Source organism: Canis lupus, unplaced genomic scaffold (assembly GCF_011100685.1).
Source record: "Canis lupus familiaris isolate Mischka breed German Shepherd unplaced genomic scaffold, alternate assembly UU_Cfam_GSD_1.0 chrUn_S1969H2168, whole genome shotgun sequence".
Classification (NCBI taxonomy): Eukaryota; Metazoa; Chordata; class Mammalia; order Carnivora; family Canidae; genus Canis; species Canis lupus.
Genome location: NW_023330838.1, coordinates 12,721 through 33,575, shown reverse-complemented (window position 1 = coordinate 33,575; position 20,855 = coordinate 12,721).

Below are 20,855 nucleotides of genomic sequence, written 5' to 3'. Positions count from 1 at the left end.
ACCAAACACTGCACAGGAGTGAAGAGAGCCTCTGTTTATGCCTGTTCTGAAGGATAAAGCAGCCGGGACAAAACAGTAGATGACATGTAGCATATACTGGAGACACTCCTATAAGGGCCAGGCCTTGGGAAACAGAGGACACTATTTGGCAGGACACTATAGGACTTCTTCTTTATAAGGCCATCTAACTTAGGAATGGGAGATGTAGCTGACTTTGTAACATAGAGAAACAGGCACAAAGACTTACACAAAGTGAAAGTACAGAGAAATGTATCCCAACTGAAAGAACAGGACAAGTCCAAAGACAGACATCTAAGGAAAACAGAAGTAAGTAATATGACTAATAAATAATTTAAAGTAATGATCATAAGGAGAAAAGAGTAGAACCCATGAGACCTTGTTTAAAGAATAACATAACGGATATAAAGAACTCAATAAACGAAATGAGAAACATACTTGATGGAATGAACAGTAGGCCAGAAGACACAGAACAAATTAATGACCTAGAAGACACAGTAATGGAAAGTCATCAAGCTGAACAAAAGAGCAGAAAAATAATGAAAAATGGGAATGAACTTAGGGATCTCAGTGACTTCATCAAACATGATAAATTTTATATTATAGATGTCCTGGAAGAAGAGAGGAACAGAGGAGAGAACGTGTATTTGAAGAAGTAATAGCTAAAGCATCCTTTTGCTGGGAAAGAAAAAGATATCCTTATTCAGGAGCCACAGAGAACTCACATTTAAATAAAAACAAACAAACAAACAAAATAACAACAAAAACATATCCTAAGCCAAGATACTGTAATTAAGTTGGGAAAATATAGTGATAATGAAAAAATAAAATAAAATAAAAGCAGCAAGACAAAAAAGACAGTAACTTACAAGAGAAAACTGATAAAGCTAGCAGGTGATTTTCCAAGGCAGAAGGGAGTGTCATGACCTATTCAAAGTCATAAATGTTAAAATTCTGCAGCCAAGAATATCCAGTAATGATGTAATTCAGAATAGAATGAGAGGTAACAAAAATTATCAGACAAATGAATACTAAAGGAGTTTATGACCACTAAACTATCCCTGCCAGAAATTTTAAAGGGGACAATTTGAGTGGAAAGGAAAGACCAAAAGGGACAGTATCAAGGTGGGAAACACAAAAGTTGTAAAGATGAATATTTCTATAAAAAGTCAAGAAACTCACAAAAAAGATTAAAACTATAATAGCGTATACCTAAAACATGGAGAGAGAGAGAGGAGTAAAGAATGGGTTCAAACTTAAATGACAATCAACTTCATATAGACTTCTATATACAGAAGAGATTATATACAAACATAGTGGTAACTATATATCAAAGCCACTAATAAATATGCAAAATTAAGGAGGAAAAATCCAAACATATCATGAAAGAAAAACAGCAAGCCATGAAAGAGCGAAAGACAAGAAGAGATCAGGGAAAACCTTCAAACCTTCAGAAAGAACCACAAAAGAAATAATGAAATTACAGTAAATATATATCTATCAGTAATTACTTTGAATGTAAATGTACTAAACACTCCAATCAAAAGATATAGGGTGACAGAATGGATAAAAAAAACAAAACAAAACAAACAAAAAAACAAGACCCATCCATATACTGCCTACAAGAGACTCATTTTATTTTATTTATTTTTTAAAATATTTAATTTATTTATTCATGAGATACAGAGATAGGCAGAGACACAGGCTCTTATTAATGCGACACAGAAGGAGAAGCAGGCTCCCTGCAGGGAGCTCAATGCGGGAGTTGATCCCAGGACTCCAGGATCATGACCTGAGCCAAAGGCAGATGCTCAACCCCTAAACCACCCAGGTGCCCCTATAAGAGACTCATTTTAGATCTAAAGTCACTTGCAGATTGAAAGTGAGGAGGTGGAGAAACATGTTTTATACAAATGGTTACCATAAGGAAGCCTGAGGGGCAGCCTGGGTGGCTCAGCAGTTTAATGCCTCCTTCAGCCCAGGGCCTGACCCTGGAGACCTGGGATCGAGTCCCACATCAGGCTCCCTGCACAGGGCCTGCTTCCCCCTCTGTCTCTACCTCTCTCTCTCTCTCTCTCATAAATAATAAATAAAATATTTTTTAAAAAGAAAAAAACAAAAACAAAAGAAAGCCTGAGTAGCAATACTTGTATTAGACATAATAATCTTTAAAACAAAGATTATAACAAAAGATAAAGTAGGGCACTATATAATCAGGAAAAGGACACTCCAACAGGAGATATCATTGTAAATATTTATGCACTCAACATAAAAGCATCCAAATACATAAAAATAAAAAAACATAAAGGAACTAATTGATAATAATACAATAATAGTAGGACACTTTAACACCCTATTTATATCAAAGGAGAAAATCAACAAGGAAACAATGGTTTTGAATGACACACTGGACCAGATGGACTTAATAGATATGTTCAGGACATTCTATCTTAATATAGCAGAATACACATTCTTTTCAAGTGCACAAGGAACATTTCACAGAATAGATCATATATTAGGCCACAAAACCAGCCTCAGCAGAATCAGTAAGATTATAGTCATACCAAACATCTTTTCATGCTATGAAACTAGAAGTTAATCACAAAAAAATTTGGAAAGATTACAAACATGGAGTTTAAATAACATGCTAATAAACAATGAATAGGTCAACCAAGATATAAAAGAAAAAATTTTAAAAGTACATAGAAACAAATGAAAATGAAAACATAATAGTCCAAAACCTAGAAGGAAGTTTATAGCAGTAAGCATTATCTCAAGAAGCAAGAAAAATATCAAATAAACAACCTAAACTTACACCTAAGGGAGCTAGAACAAGAACAACAAATGAGGCCTGCAGAAGAAAGGGAATAATAAAGATTAGAGCAGAAATATATAACTATTTTGTACATTGCTCATAACAACTTTTTTCTTGACATGTCTCCTAAGGCATGAGAAACAAAAGCAAAAATAAACTTTTGGGACTTCATAAAAAAAAAACAAAACTTTTGCACAGTGTAGGAAATGATAAAATTAAAAGACAACCTACAGAATGACAGAAGATATTTGCAAATGACATTTGATAAAGGTTTGGTGTCTCAAATATAAAGAACTTTAAAACTCAACAACCAACAAACACAAATAATCCAACTAAAAATGGGGGAAAATGAACATTTTTTCTGAAGAACACATATAGATGGCCAACAAACACATGAAAAGATGTTCATCATCACTTACTACATTAGTTAAATGCAAATCAAAACTACAATGAGATATTACCTTAAATTATCAAAATGGCTAAAATCAACAATAGAAGAAACAACTGGTATTGGTGAGGATGTGGAGAAAAGGGAACCCTCTCGCATTGTTGGTGGAAATGCAAACTGGTGCAGCCACTATGGAGAACCATAAGAAGGTTCCTCAAAAAGTTAAAAATGGAACTAGCCTATGATACAGCAATTGCACTACTGAGTATTTACCCAAATAATACAAAACACTAATTTAAATGGATACATGTTCCCATATGTTTATAGCAGCATTATCAATAGCTAAGATACAGAAGCAGCCCAAGTGTCTATTGATTGATGGATGGATACAGAAGAAGTGGCGTGGGGGTGGGTATATATATAATGGAATATTACCCAGCCATAAAAGTAATAAACTCTTGCCATTTGCAATGACATGGATGGAGCTAGAGAGTATAATACTAAGTGACATAAATCAGAGAAAGACAAATACCACATGATTTCCCTCATATGCAGAATTTAAGAAACAAAACATATGGGCAAAGAGGAAAGAAAGAGAGAGAGAAATAAAAAGTCAGACTTTAATTATAGAGAACAAACTGATGATTGCCAGAAAGGAGGGGTTGAGTCAATGGGTTAAATAGGTGATGAGGATTAAGGAGTGCATTTGTTTTTTTTTTTAATTTTTATTTATTTATGATAGTCACAGAGAGAGAGAGAGAGAGAGAGAGAGAGGCAGAGACATAGGCAGAGGGAGAAGCAGGCTCCATGCACTGGGAGCCCGATGTGGGATTCGATCCCAGGTCTCCAGGATCGCGCCCTGGGCCAAAGGCAGGCGCCAAACCACTGCGCCACCCAGGGATCCCTAAGGAGTGCATTTGTGATGAGTACCAGGTGATGTATGGAATTCTTGAACCACTATATTATACATTTGAAGTTAATATTACACTGTATGTTAACTAACTGGTATTAAAACTTTAAAAGCCAAAAAAGGAAAAGAAACTACATTGTGTATAAACCTTCTTTCAATTAGCATTTTCTTTCGTTTAGATAAAAGTATTTGAAAAATTATGTGTAAAAGCATGTGGAAATGGCCTAAGCTTAACTCATTAAAACTACAGTGGAGGGGAGAGAAGGGAAGGGGAAGAAAGCTGGAAGGTTCCAAATAATCTTTGAAAATGTAGCCATGGATCTTTCACTTTGAATTATATTTGGACTAAATGCTATGTGTTTCTATCCTCCTTTTTTGGTTAACATTATAGAAGGTTTTGCTATTGACCCCAATCCCCATCACACACTCTTTTCCATCACATGGCAATAGTCATTCATCAAAACCTAACCAGTATTTGCATGTATTATGGCATATACACATGGATTTGGAAAGCAGAATCCTTTAGTTTAAATTTTGCTAGATAATCCATGAATTTAGGTACTATTGCTAAAAGTGTGTGGTTTTGAGCCATCCATATTAGCAACCATTTAAAAAAATACTTATTTTTTATACTTATTTCTGAGAAATCTGGACTGTACCTGAGATCCATTGAATAAGATCTCTGAAGATTCTGCCTTTGTTCATGTTAATGCCTACTTCTAGAATTTCCTTTATCTCCGCAGAAAGTCTGCACATCTCAAATCTACCCTATTCTATGAAGTCATCCTTGATCTGCTTCCTTCCAACAGATGTGCTCTTCTGTAAAATTATGGCACGGATGGCAGATGCATCAAAACTGCAATACAGAAGAATTTGGGGTAGGGGGGAACTTGGATAGGTCATCCAGGAAAATGTAGTAGGAAGGATCTAAGGTTTCACTTAAATTTTTACTTATTTAGAAACCTGAGCTGAAAATTCTCCAAATAACTTATCAACCACTTAACATCCGTGCTTGGAGGAGAAATTAGTGACAATTTCATGAGAGAATCTTAAACAAAACATGTACAATAACAGAGAGGGTAGTAGTGGTAAAATCCTTCATTTGAAGATGATAAATAATTCTAGCTGAGCATGTGCAGTTATCAGAATATTATAGTTTTAGTGTAAGGTAAGCATAAAGATCTAAGGTATGAAAACAGAAGGTTGACAGAATTATGTAAACAGTCAGTGCCATGGATAAAGCTATTATTAAATGGTTGAATTGGGGTATGAACCCAGGTGGGCCTGATTCCAATCCCATTCAATAAACATCTTAATTATGTCTTTGTTTAGACTATTGCTTCAGCCTAGAGAATGTTCTTCCCCTCTATCTTTGCATATACTTCAACATCACAGCTCCTTTCCCAGCTGCTTAGGCCACCCCACTCTGACAGTAACAACTGATGCATTCCCTGTCACTCTTTCTCCTCTTTTATTTATTTATTTTTTTTTATTTTTTTTTCTTTCTCCTCTTTTATTTGAGGAGCATGGGGGTTGCCCATGAGCATTCTTCCTGCTGGAATATACAGCGGATTGTGGTTAGTTACGGTAAAAGTAAGAAGGAATAATCTGGACTTCTTGGGAGGCCCAGGATACAGAAAGGTCTGTCTGAGGCAAAGTAAGGTCTGGGGAATACCTATATCACCATCACCTACTTGAAAAGCATATTTTGGGGCCACACCCCCATCTCTTCAATCAGAATATTTAGCTCAAAGCATAGGAATTTTCATTTTCAACAAATTCTTCACAAAACTCTGATGTATGATGAATTTTGAGAATTAGCAATTCTAGTTCTTCTAGAGAGCTGACCAAAATACTAAGACCTTGTTGATTCAAATGCTTCAATTTTGTTAAGACAGCACAACTTATTCTCAGTTTATTTTCTTTTGCATTAAAAACAGGCACAAAACCACTATTTTAAAGGATATATGCACTCCTTTTTTTCTTTTTTTTTTAAAGATTTTATTATTCATGAGAGACACAGAGACAGAAAGAGAGGCAGGACACACAGGCAGAGGGAGAAGCAGGCTCCAAGCAGGGAGCCCCGACATGGGACTCGATCCCGGATCCCCACGGATCACACCCTGGGCTGAAGGCAGCGCTAAATTGCTGAGCTACCCGGGCTGCCCTCCTTTTTTTCAAAAATATTTTATTTATTCATGAGAGACATAGAAAAAGATATATGCACTCCTATTTTATTGCAGCATTATTTACAATAGCCAGGACTATAAAACTACTAAAGTATCCATAGATGGATGAATGGTAAACAAGATGTGATAGAGAAGATTGATAGATGATAGATGATAGACAGATAGATGATAGAGCTAGAGTGCACTATGCTAAGTGAAATAAGTCAGAGGAAGACAAATAGCATTATAATTTGTTATATGTGAAATCTAAACAAAAATAACCCCCCTAAAAAACCCACAAACAGAAATAGACTACAAATGGGTGGTTGCAAGAGGGGGAGGGGTGAATGAAATAATGGGCAAAAAAAAGTAATAAAAAGCAGAGGTATGAATTGTAATTATTTCATCGGGTGCAATATCAATAAGCAACATATGCATCTCTCCTCAGTTCAGCTGCCCCACTATGGATCCCTAAGTTACACCAATTTTTTAGAGTTTTTAAAAAGAACAAGTAAAAAAAAAATAAAATAAAGAAAACCAAATAGAAAATCAGCCAAAATATTAACGAATGTCAAATTTGAGTCTATTTTTCAGTCATAAACCACAAAGGAAAAAGACACTATATTGCAAATTAAAATTTCAACTGATAAACTTTACATATGTAATAAACTAGATTTTCCCACATTCTAAGAATATAAATTCAGCTGATTGCAATGAGTTGTAAAAATACTTGCAAAATCTTTAATAACATAGAAACAAAAAATAACACTTGTTTTATAAATAAAGCGTATTACTAATTTTAAATCATTATGGATGTAATAACTACTGCCCAACTATGTCCCCTTATTCCTAAGATCATAATTTAGCAGCCTCCTCTTTCCTATTGGAAAAAAAAGTGGCATTTTTCCTGGAGCTGAAAATTGCCAACACAAAATGCATGCATTAATGGTGTCCTAATATTGTATTTTCTCATTTTTTAGATATGTTGATTCAAACACAAATACATGCACATATATCTTGCATGGCTGGTTGGCTTTTTATTAGATTTATGATTAATATTTTGCAAAACAAATGTTCTGAAATGCAAATTCATTATTTTGTTATGCTAGAATTTTTCATATAGTATTTGCAAATTGGATCCCAAGTAACTTATAGAAATATCTTGTATGCCTAACTCAATTACTAAATTTGGGAAGCAATAGATTCCTAATCTTAAGAATAATATACTAATACTTAGACTTGACAATAACAAATGTACCCTGGTAAATCTTTATTGATCTCAGTGAATGTGTAACTTTGAACCAACATCAAATGGTTTACTATTATGAATGAAAATGAGAAGATTGTTTCTGTCTGGGTAGGAACATGTGTTCTTATAAAACAGCAATGTGTAGTGGTGACTGGCTGGTATACATGATCTCAAAACATGTATAATTTGGATTTTTTACCCTGAAGAATTTTCTAATAGTTAGTTTCATTTAAAACACATCTACTTATCTTTGGTGCATTTTTTAGTCATGAAATCAATGAATTTCACTACCCTTTAAGAGAAAGTAAAAAAAATAAAAAATAAAAATAAAAAAAATAAAATAAAAAAAATAAAAAATAAAAAAAAAATAAGAGAAAAGTAAGAATGCATTATATAAATAAGACTGTGCCTTATCCCATTTATAGTTAAGAATGTTTATGGTTTCCCTCCTTTTTTTCCTTCTATGTTAATGTTTTATTTCTTAAATTCCACATATGAGTTAAAATCATATGGTATTGTCATTATCTGACTTATTTAGATTAACATAAATACCCTCTAGCTCCAACCATGTTGTTGCAAATGGCAAGATTTTGTTACTTTTTTTTTATGGTGGAAGTGACATTATATTGACAATATTGACAATATTCCATTGTATATATAAATCACATCTTTATCCATTCAATACTTTGTGGACTTTTGGGACTATTTCCATAATTTGGCTATTGTTGATAACACTATAAACATGGGGATGCATGTACCCCCTTCAAATCTCTATTTTTGAATCCTTTGGGTAAACTGTAGTGCAATTGCTGGGTCATATGTTAGTTCTACTTTTAACTTTTTGAAGAATCTCCATACTGTTTTCCAGACTAGCTGTACCTCTTTATAATCTTGCCAGCAGTGTAAGAGGGTTCACCTTTCTCTGAATCCTTGCCAACATCTGTTTTTTTTTTCCTGTGTTAATTTTAGCCTTTTTGACAGGTGTGAAGTGGTATCTCATCATGGTTCTGATTTGTATTTCCCTGATGATGAGTGATGCTGAACATCTTTACATGTGTCTGTTAGCCATCTGGATGTCTTCTTGAAAAAAAATATCTATTCATGTCTTCTGCCTATTTCTTAACTAGATTGTTTGCTTTGTGAGGTATTGAGTTTGATAAGTTCTTTATAGTCTTTGGATACTAACCCTTTATCATATATGTAACTTGCAAATATCTTCTCCCCTCCATTCCATAGGCTTTTAGTTTTGTTGTTTCCTTCACTGTGCAGAAGCTTTTTGTCTTGATGAAGTCCCAATAGTTCATTTTTTTAATTTGTTTCCCTTGCCTCCAGTGATGTGTCTAGTAAGAAGTTTCTATGGCCTCAAAGAGGTTGCTACCTATGTTCTCCTCTAGGATTTTGATGGTTCCTGTGTCACATTTAGGTCTTTCATCCATCTCGAATTTATTTTTGTGTGTGGTTGTAAGAAAGTAGTCCAATTTCCTTTTTTTTACATGTTGCTGTCCAGTTTTCCTAAGGCCATTAGTGTAGGAGAATGTTGGTTTTGAATCTCAATTATTACATTTTTCATTTTGGCCTGACTAGTTTTTAAGTCTTTTATCTCTGTGGTAAGGGGCCCTCTGGTGTCTCCTATGCTTTTTCAAGTCCAGCTCATATCTTTATGATTGCTATTTAAATTCTGGAACAAGCGTATTACTTATATCTCTTTTGATTAGATCACTGATCATGACCTTTTGTTGTTTGTTGTTTTCTTTTGAGATGAATTCCTCCATCTTGGCATTTTGTCTAGGACTCTGTCTTCGTGTTTTAGGAAAACCTATTACTCCCACTCCTGAGAGTAATAGCTTTTGAAGAAGAGGTTATATACTGTCCAGGGCCTGGCACTTCAGGAAGTTTCTCTGGTGAATGCTGTGTGCACTCTGCTGCTGTGTTTTGATTGCTATTTCCCTTGGGTAGTTCTCTGTAGCGTTTCTCCTTGCTTGTGGAGAGGAGTGTTTGGGCCTTGGTCAGAATGTGGTGAGTTTTAACTAGGTGTGCTCTGATCTGCTATTTATAGAGACCTAATGCATATTCCATGAGAGCTGTGAAACATTGCAGAACTCTTGGTCCACTTGATTGTGGTGTATGTGTGTGTGTGTCTGTGGGGGGGTGTTGTGCTGTTCTTCTGGGTAAGGAGCCTGCTGCTATGGTTCTCAGAGACACTTGCCAGAGAAACCCAGCACCTGCAGAACACAGGCTTGGTGTAAGAGGTTTAGGCCACCAGTGTTGGTGCTATGCTGCTTACTGATATTAGGATATACTGTAGGTTGGGGGAGAAGAACTGGTCCTAGGATATCTCCTTCGTCCCAGGAAAGGGGAGTTCACACCTGCCCACGTCTGGAAAGACTTCTAAGAAAGCAAACAATTTTCTCCTGTGTGTCCCTGACGTCTCTCAGATCCTGGTCTTTACCCTGTCTGTGTCCAAACCCTTTACTCACTGAGCAGGGGCCATCCACCTATATTCTATTCCAGGCAGGCTGGCTGAGTTTTAAAACTCCAAGTGTTAGTTGACGTGACATGGCATATACTTATGCTGGTGCTCTGGGGAGGGTCTTCCCACACTGGACTGATGCAGTTTTGCCCTAGAAGGGCAGTCCCGCCAAAGTGTGCACTTTGTAGTAAGTAAGTGCAAACAAAGGGCCCATGTCCAGATTAGCTGCCCTCAGCAGGTGTCTCTGCATCTATGCTGAGGTGCAAGGGAGGGGTAACGGTGCCTCTGCTCTTTTTGTCTTAGGAAGGCAATGCCACCTCTCACAGATGCACTCCAAGAGGGGAGAGAACTGTCTTTCCCAATGCATCCCAGGTAATCTTCAGATTCCTCCAGTCTGCTCCCAGGGTGCCCTGCCCTACTTCTTCAAATGAGCACTGCCAGTGCCCTCAGGGGTTCATACCAGCCACACCTTAGGCCTCTAAAACTCCAGTCTGTGCGTCTGCTGGTTGTATATCTCACAAAATCAGCCCCCTCAAAAAAAAAAAAAATCGCCCCTCTCATTCTCCTAGTCAATGGCTTTGGGGAACTGGAATGTTTCATCTATGGAAAGCCAGGGAAGAGGAGAGAGGAGGAGAGGAGAGGAGAGGAGAGGGAGAGGAGAGGAGAGGAGAGGAGAGGAGAGGAGAGGAGAGGAGAGGAGAGGAGAGCGATGACGAGAAGAGACTCTCCTCTCCTCTCCTCTCCTCTCCTCTCTCTTCTCTCTCTCTCCTCTCTCTCTCTCTCTCTCTCTCTCTCCCCTATCACCAGGGCTCCCTTCTCTCCATAGACCCCTGCCATCCACATTTCGCCAAATCACATCTCTGCTCCTCTTACTTACAAGATGTGGCCTCTTCTCTCTCTCTAGTTGTACAGTTTGTCACTTCTCAGACTTATTTCTCGGATATTCAGAATGATTTGATATTTATCTAGCTGTGTTCAAAGGACCAAGCAAGCCTAGGGTCCTCCTACTTACTAATCACCATCTTAGGTCCTTTTCGTACCTTATCCATTTAATGATACACTATGTTTAGTAGTTTAGTGGTCTAGTCTTTCAATTGAAAAGAGCTAAGTTTAAAATTCCTTCTATAGGACTTACTCTAGCCTTGTTACTTTGCATTAATTAGTTAACCTCTCTAAGCATTGAAATTTTATCTTGTATAAATAAAGAAAATAGTTATAGCAACCTCATAGTTTGAATATTGAATGAATAAATGTAACGATTCATGAAATTAATAAATATAAGGAGAATACTACACTGTGCCTGGCACAAAATAAACACTCAATAATATATATAATCTATATGTTTACCTCTGGGCTCTTGTTTTTTGTTCTGTTGGTCTGTCTGTCTGTTTTTATGCCATCATCATACTGTTGTGTTTTTTTTTTTTTTTATTGCACCAGCTTTGTAATGTATGTATGAATCAAATGTGCTTTCAGGATTGCTCTTCTTTCTCAGGATTGTCTTGGGTATTTGGGGTTTCTTTTGTGATTCCATACCAAATTTCAGGATTGCTTTTTTTCGACTTTTGTGAAGCTGTCTTTGAAATCATGATTGGTATTGCATTGAAACTACAGATGGCCTTGAGTAATACCAACATTATAACAACATTAAATGTTCCAATCATGAAGATGGGATATCTTTCATCAGTGTTCAATATAGTTTTCAATATAGAGATCTTTCACCTACTTGGTTAAATTTATTTATTTATTTATTTATTTATTTATTTATTTATTATTTATTTATTTATTTTAAAGATTTTATTTATTTATTCATGAGAGACACACACAGAGAGAGGGGCAGAGACAGGAAGAGGGAGAAACAGGTTCCGTGCAGTGAGCCTGATGTGGGGCTTGATCCCAGGATCCTGGGATCACAACTTGAGCCGAAGGTAGACATTTAACCACTGAGTCACCTAGGCATCACAGTTAAATTTAATCCTAAGTAATTTTCTGTTGTTGTTTCTTGCTTTTGCTATGGTTGTAAATGGGATCATTTTCCTTATTTTTTTTTCCAGAGAATTCTTTGTTATTGTATAGAAATGCCACTGGTTTTATATGTTAGTATTGTATCCCGCCAACTTTACAATCTAGTGATATAAGCATTACTAGTTACATCTTACCCATAAGAAAGTTCAAAGGAGATATAACTTGTTCAAGGTCACATTGGTAATAATTGAAGAGGATGAAAATCAGGCTCAGATCTTCAATGTCCATACTACATAGACAATGAATGCCACGTCATCACTATTAGCTTTATTTTTTTTTTATTTATTTATGATAGTCACAGAGAGAGAGAGAGGCAGAGACACAGGCAGAGGGAGAAGCAGGCTCTATGCACTGGGAGCCTGACGTGGGATTCGATCCGGGTCTCCAGGATCGCGCCCTGGGCCAAAGGCAGGCGCCAAACCGCTGCGCCACCCAGGGATCCCCCACTATAGCTTTAAATTCACCTTTATGCTCATCTTCACCACCATTATTTTCTTTGACAAAGTGGTTTTGTTTCACATCAACAGGGAGCTCATAATTTCAAGTTCCAGCCACCAAACTGCTCTTATGTGCTTCATCGGGTTAGATCTAGTGAATATTTTAGTTACATCTGATTCTTGCTATACACAAGATACCAAATTCTTCTCATTGCAGATCAAATTATTTGTACAAGATTACTACTAATCTTGATACTCATCTTCCAATGTTAAATTTTCTTTTGGGGGATCCCTGGGTGGCGCAGCAGTTTGGCGCCTTGCCTTTGGCCCAGGGCGGGATCCTGGAGACCCGGGATCAAATCCCACGTCGGGCTCCCGGTGCATGGAGCCTGCTTCTCCCTCTGCTGTGTCTCTGCCTCTCTCTCTCTCTCTCTCTCTGTGTGACTATCATAAATAAATAAAGAAAAAAAATTAAAAAAAATTTAAATTTTCTTTTGGAATATAATACTTAACACTTACAGTGTTAACCTGAATCAACTAGGGAAGGCATTAAATTTACACATCAATATTTAAAGTCACTACAGTTAGTATAAATGTCATTAGTCAATCCATTCAATTTTAAGTGACGTTACTATTTTGCTACCAATATGTTTTGTTTATGAAAGATTAAATTTGCACACAACTGATGCATAATTTATTATCAATAAGTATTTAATATTTAAGGAAAACTGTTGATTAATTATACATGTAGCATTTAGCAAATGCATATATGTACATATATAAGATACATATATACATATATATAAATTCAGTATTGTAATATTAAAAGTTTTTCACCAACAAATATGATCAATATAGTGTCAATTTATCTTTTATTTAAATTATGACTAATTATGAGTTGGTCACTCAAACTCATTGGAACATCTTTTTCAATTTTTCATAATTATATCACTTGTTCTTTTTTAATTATGGAATTTTTTCTAAAGAGGGTTACACTATTATAGAATTATGTAGTAGTTTTGTGACTTGGAATAAGGTAAAGTAGGGTCATAAATCCCATTTCTAATTATAACCTGCTTTACATTATTAAATGTCTGTTGACTAAGCAAATAAGTACTAAGTTTATTGGTATATGCAATGTCTTTTAAGTAAAATAAGTTATGGTATCAGTTTTGGGAACTGGTTATTATTTCTCTAACATTCAAATCCCTGGTTAACTTAAATAAAATAGTAATCTGTGATATTAAGTTAAGAGAAACTAACGGTATTTACAAAAATATATCAATATTTTCTTGAATATATGTCTCAAAAAAAAAAAAAGAATATATGTCTCAGATTGTCACATAAAGATACTTCTTATAATATTCATCAGCTTTGTTATTTTTATATTGTTTTATTTTATTTTTATTAAGTATCTTTTATTCATTTATTCATGAGAGACACAGAGAGAGAAAGAGGCAGAGACATAGGCAGAGGGAGAACAGGCTCCATACATGGAACCCGATGCAGGACTCGATCCTGGAACTCTGGGATCATGCCCTGAGCCAAAGGCAGAATGCTCAACCACTGAGCCACCCAGGCATCCTGATATATTGTTTTATTTTAATTCCAATTATGTGTAGAAATTACAAATTACATATAAAATTTGAGGTGATTTTTCTCTCAAATCACATTTCTGCTTATCAAATATTTTCATTATTTTGAGAGAATTCTTTCAGACCATCTCAAATCTTCAAATTAAATTTCTTTATCTATACATTTAATAGTTAAGTTTTGGAATATAGGTGAGGTCTGGAGCCGACAACCAAGAAAGAATTCTTAAAATGTTTTTTTTGTGCAAAATGGTGGTTTTATTAAAGTACAGGGTCAGGACCCGTGGGTAGGAAGAGATGCCGCCCTAGGCCTGTGAGGAGTGGCAGATTATATTACCTGGGAGTTGGGAGGGTTTTAAGGATAGTGTACTCTCTAAGGAATTTTGATAGCAAGGTTTCCAGGACCTTGAGGGGGCTTAGCTATTGTTGGGAAAAGGTCACTTAATAGAACCTGAGTCATGAGACCCTTCAGATGTATATCGGTGGGCCATGTGTTTGGAGGATGATTGCCAATACATATCTTAGGGTTTAGAGATAAAGGAATTCTCATATGTTAAAGTAGACTTACAGGTTCCTGGGGGTCGGGCTAAGATTGCCTTTTGCCCTTAGCAAAGTATGAACATCAAGGTAGTTGAATCTATAGAGGAATGTTCCTTTGCTTATTTCAAAGACTTGTCAGTGTGCTGCCCCAGGCTCATGCCTTGTCCTCAGGTAGCCCTGTGTTCCCCCATCATTTAATATTGCTATATAGGGAAATACAGGTACAAAAAAACCTTAACTAGACTCACTGCTGTGAGTTTTTACTTAAGGAAATAAAAGTGAAATAATCTTTTTATTAGAGATCTTAGAACAGAAAATTAGAAAAAAATTATGTTCTTTAATTATTCCTATAGTAATTGCTTATTGATTGGACATGAATCATGAATTAAGATTCAGTGAGATATGTTTATCTCAATGAATGTGCTAAAACATTCAAACCAGTCCTGATGCTGGCAATAAAAGTCAACTACTTGCAAGTTTAGTCCATCCAATTCCTAAATTAACAATGAACAAATATAGTAATAATTAATAATAGTAATAATTCTCTTATCAGTGAGTCACGTTTGTTTTGCATCCACAGTTCTGTAACATGTATTTCATGTCTCCAGGCTGGTCAAAAGCATCTATCTTCTTACAAATACTCCTTATAAAGTATACTTACAACGATATATACTTAGCTTTCTTATTGCTTCATCTTTTCTATACTGTTTATCTGTAAAGGCTGGTCATGAAAAGACCAATCCTATAAAAGCCAAACTGATATCAGTAATCATGTTCTTCTATACAAGCACATAATAGTGCTGAAATAATCTTTCTTAGACTATGAATTTGAACTTTACAAAAATATTGAAATAAATGAAGAAAACAATATATTAATAAATAGTAACATTTTTCACATTTCCACAATGTATTACAACAGTAATAAAAAATGTGCAAGATTTATATTACATCTCCAAAAAGTTCTTATTGCAAGGTTTTCAATTTTTTTTCATAAGAATCACCTGAGAAGCCTATTTTAAATGCAACTTTTTCTACCTTATAAAGCCAAAGATTGTGAGTTTGAAATCCAAAACATATTTATAACAAGTTATCCTCAAATGATTCTAATACTCTTTTATCTGTGGCCCACACTGACACTACATTTTAAAATCAGCAAGCAATTGTGATCATGACCATTGTCCCAAATTTACTAAAATTGCAGGAAATTTAAATGTGTCATATCAAATGATGATTGCGTTTAAATGGATATTGTTAAAATGTTCTATCTCACTTTTTAATCATGAATGACCTATTTTCTTAACAGAGTATAAATGAATGAAACAGGCACTTTCTAAGTCAAGGAAGGTACTGGAGAAACAGGTCGCAGAAGTAGTCACTGAGGGATAGATTACTCTCTTGGGTAAAATATAGCATCCATGACTATATAATAACAGAATTTTGTACTCTAGGCATGTACATGTTTTTTTTTTAATTTTATTTATTTTATGATCGTCACAGAGAGAGAGAGAGAGAGAGAGGCAGAGACACAGGACACAGGAGAAGAGGAGAAGCAGGCTCCATGCACCGGGAGCCCGACGTGGGACTCGATCCCAGGTCTCCAGGATCGCGCCCTGGGCCAAAGGCAGGCGCTAAACCGCTGCGCCACCCAGGGATCCCGCATGTACATGTTATAGTAAATAAAAGGTAAAGATACCTATCTGGACAACACAATGGACACTTAGAGCACAGTAGTAGAAAGTTTGGGTGGGAGGAAAGTCTTCAAAATCCTGGTAAGTAAGCAGTAGACATCAGATATATCCTTGGGCTAAACGCTCTCAGGACTTATAAAGGACTACGTATCCTTTGAGAGGAATATGACAGCAGAATAGGAGGACTCTGTCTCATATCATCCCACAAACACAACTAGATAACTATCAAATAATCCTTAAATACCATGGAAGTTGACCTGAAAACAGACAGAACAAACTTCACAACTAAAGGGAGAGAAAAATCTGTGTCAAAGAAGGTAAGAAGTATGAAGCATGTGATTTACGGGGCGCAACAGATCATGAGTGCTATGGAGGGGATGGAGCAAAGGAGAAGAGTGAGGAAAAGAGGAGCACCCAGGGGAGTGACAAGGAGAACATTCCCCAAAGTCATTAGCTTGGAAAACAATGAGGGACTGCAATTTTGTGAGTTGTTCCAAACAATGGGGCTGGAAAGCCCCAATTTAAGGCCATAGAGCTTGGTAGGGATAGAACCTAGAGGGCACTGCCTCCTGGAAGCAAACAACCCAGTGGGAGACAACATGGGAAACAGAGATCTCACTGTTTACCTGTGACATGCAATGTGGGTATATTCATTTGTCTCCAGGTACATCCCTGAGAATTAGCATTCAAGAAGACACAATCTCCAAGAACAAACAAAGGTGGCTTTACCAATTTCCTCTCCCACCTGTAGTATAACACACAGAACCACCTAAGAGAAGCAGTCATCAAGGACTCTGGCTACTTAACTTGCTTACACCAAGCCCCATCTCCCTGCACTTAGGCCAGACTTCCCTCCTGTATCAAGCTTAACTAAGTCACAGCAAAGCAGGGCCCTTCCCCCAGAAGAGCAGCCTAAGAACCTGCCCCACACCACAACTCCTCACCAGAAAGTTCTTCAGGGCCACAGTTTAGGTGGAGCTGCTGTCTTGTCTCAATTCACAAACAGACCAGCAACAGACTTAGATAAAATTTATCACATTTAGGTCAGGAACCAAACACTGTCAAAAACAGGCAAGGAGAGTTCTGTAGACAACTGGCCCGAGCATAAAGCAGCCACAACCCCCAACAGGAGAGTGCACTCAGAAAACTTGGAAACACTCCCTGAAGTGCCAGGCCCTGAGGCAATACATGACCTCTGAAAGACCATTACTTTCAGGAGCATGAGACATAACTGGCCTTCTAACACAGAGAAGAAAAAAGAGACTTACAAAATGCAAAGATGGGAGGCAGGGCAAGATGGCAGAGGAGCAGGGAACCTCAAACCTCATCTGGCCCAACAAACTTGCCTAGATAACTATAAAACCATCCTGAAAACCCATGAATTTGACCTGAGATTTAAAGAGAGAACAGCCAGAACACTACAGAGAAAGGTTTTTTGCTTCTAACAAGAATCATCTAGGGTGATGAAATTACTTAGGTCATGGTTGATATTTCTTGACTCAACCCCTTCATACAGCCACTCTGCACTGAGCAAAATGTACTAGAAAGAAGAACTCAGGGATCCCTGGGTGGCAGCAGCCGTTGGCGCCTGCCTTTGGCCCAGGGTGCGATCCTGGAGACCGGGGATCGAGTCCCACGTCGGGCTCCCGGTGCATGGAGCCTGCTTCTCCCTCTGCCCTGTGTCTCTGGCCTCTCTCTCTCTCTCTCTCTCTCTCTCTCTCTCTGTGACTATCATAAATAAATAAAAATTTAAAAAAAAGTAAGAAGAACTCATACCAAAAGAAAGAATCAGAAACAGTACTCTCTGCCAAAGAGTTACAGAATTTGGATTGCGATTCAATGTCAGAAAGCCAATTCAGAAGCACGATTATAAAGCTACTAGTGGCTTTAGAAAAAAAGGCATTAAAGGATTCATGAGATTTCATGGCTGCAGATTTAGATCTAATCAGGCTTATATTAAAAAATCAATTAAATGAGATGCAATGCAAACTGGAAGTCCTAACGACAAGGGTAATGCGATAGAAGAAAGTGAGTGAAATAGAAGACAAGGTGATGGCAAGGAAGGAAGCTAAGGAAACAAGAAAAAAAAAAACAGGTAAAAGACCATGAGGAAAGGTTAAGGGAAATAAATGATAGTCGCAGAAGGAAAAATCTATGTATAATTGGGGTTCTCCAGAGAGTGCAGAGAGGGCCAGAGGGCCAAAAAGCATATTTGAACAAACCACTAGCTGAGAAATTCCTTAATCTGGGGAGGGAAACAGGCATTCAGATCCAGGAAATAGAGAGGTCCCCACCAAGAAATTAAAAAAAAAAAATTCAACACCTCGACATTAGTAGTGAACCTTGCAAATTCCAATGATAAAGAAAATCCTTAAAGCAGCGAGGAACAAGAGATGCCTAACTTATATGGGGAGAAATATTAAGTTAACAGCAGACATCTCCACAGAGACTTGGCAGGCCAGAAAGGTCTGGCAGGATATATTCAACGACTAAATGAGAAGAACATGCAGCTCAGAATGCTATATGCAGCAAGGCTCTCATTTCAGAATAGAAAGAGAGATAAAGAGCTTGCAAAATAGGCAGAAACTGAAAGAATATGTGACCACCAAACAGCTCTGCAAGAAATATCAAAGGGGATCTGGAAAGAAAGAGGAAATCCAAAGAAATAATGCACCAAAAACAGAGACTGAACAGGTACTATGATGACACTAAACTCATATATTTCAATAATAACTCTGAAACAGAATGGCTAAATGAGCCCATCAAAAGATGCAGGGTTTTCAGACTGGATATAAAAAAGCAAGACCCATCTATTTTCTGTCTACAAGAGACTCCTTTTAGACCTTAGGACACCTACAGCATGAAAATGAAAGGTTGGAGGACAATTTACCATTCCAATGGTCCGCAAAAAGAAACCTGAGGTAGCAATCCACATGTCAGATACATTAAAGTGTATCACAAAGACTGTAGTAAGAGATGAAGAGGGACACTGTATCATACTTAAAGGGTCTAACCAACAAGAAGAACTAACAATCATGGATATTTATGCCCCGACATGTGGGAGTTGTCAAGTCTATCAATCAATTAGTAATCAAAGTAAAGATATACTAAGATAATACACTAATAGTAGGAGGACTACAACACAACACTCCTGCAAATGAGAGATCTTCTAAGCACAACATCTCCAAAGAAACAAGAGCTTTAAATGATACACTGGACCAGATGGATTTCACAGATATTTACAGAACTTTACATCCAAAGGCAACTGAATACACATTCTTCTCAAGTGCACATGGAAACTTTCTCCAGAATAGACGATATACTGGGTCACAAATCAGGTCTCAACTGATACCAAAAGATTGGGACTGTCCCCTGCATATTTTCAGACCATAATGCTTTGAAACTTCAACTCAATCACAAGAAGAATTTTGGAAGAAAATCAAAGACATGGAGGTTAAAGAGCATCCTGCTAAAAGATGAAAGGGTCAACCAAGAATTTAGACAAGAATTAAAAGGATTCATGAAAACTAATGAAAATGAAGATACAACTGCTCAAAATCTTTGGGATACAGCAAAAGCAGTCTTAAGAGGGAAATATTTTGCAATACAAGCATCTCTCAAAAAGTTGGAAAAACTCAAATACAAAAGCTAACCTCACACCTAAAGGAACTGGAGAAAGAACAGCAAATAAAACCCACACCAAGCAGAAGAAGAGAGTTAATAATGATTCGAGTAGAACTCAATGAAATAGGGACCAAAAAACTGTAGAACAGAGCAACAAAACAGAGTTGGTTCTTTGAAAGAATTAATAAGATAGATAAACCATTAGCCAGCCTTATTAAAAGAAGAGAGAAAAGACTCACATTAATAAATCAGCAATGAGAGAGAGAGATCACCACTGATACCAAGGAAATACAAACCATTTTAAAAACGTATTATGAGCAACTATATGCCAATAAATTAGACAATCTAGGAGAAATGGGATGCATTTCTGAAAAACCACAAACTACCAAAACCAGAACAGAAAGAAATAGAAAACCTGAACAGGATGATAACCAGGGAGGAAATTGAAACAGTCATCCAAAACTTCCAAAGACACAAAACTCCAGGGCCAGATGGCTTCCCAGGGGAGTTCCATCAAAAGTTTCAAGAAGAAACAATACCTATTCTACTAAAGCTGTTCAGAAAGATAGAAAGAGATGGAAGACTTCCAAACTCGTTTTTAGAGGCCAGCATCACCTTAATTCCAAAACCAAAGACCCCACCAAAAGGGGGAATTCTAGACCAATATCCCTGATGAACGCAGATGCAAAAATTCTCAACGAGATACTAGCCAATATGATCCAACAGTACATTAAGAAGATTATTTACCAGGACCAAGTGCTATTTATCCCTGGGATGCAGGGCTGGTTCAACACTCGTAAAACAATCAACATGATAAATTATATCAATGAGAAAAAACAAGAACCATATGATTCTCTGAATAGATGCGGAGAAAGCATTTGACAAAATACAGCATCCATTCCTGATCAAAACTCTTCAGAGTGTAGCAATA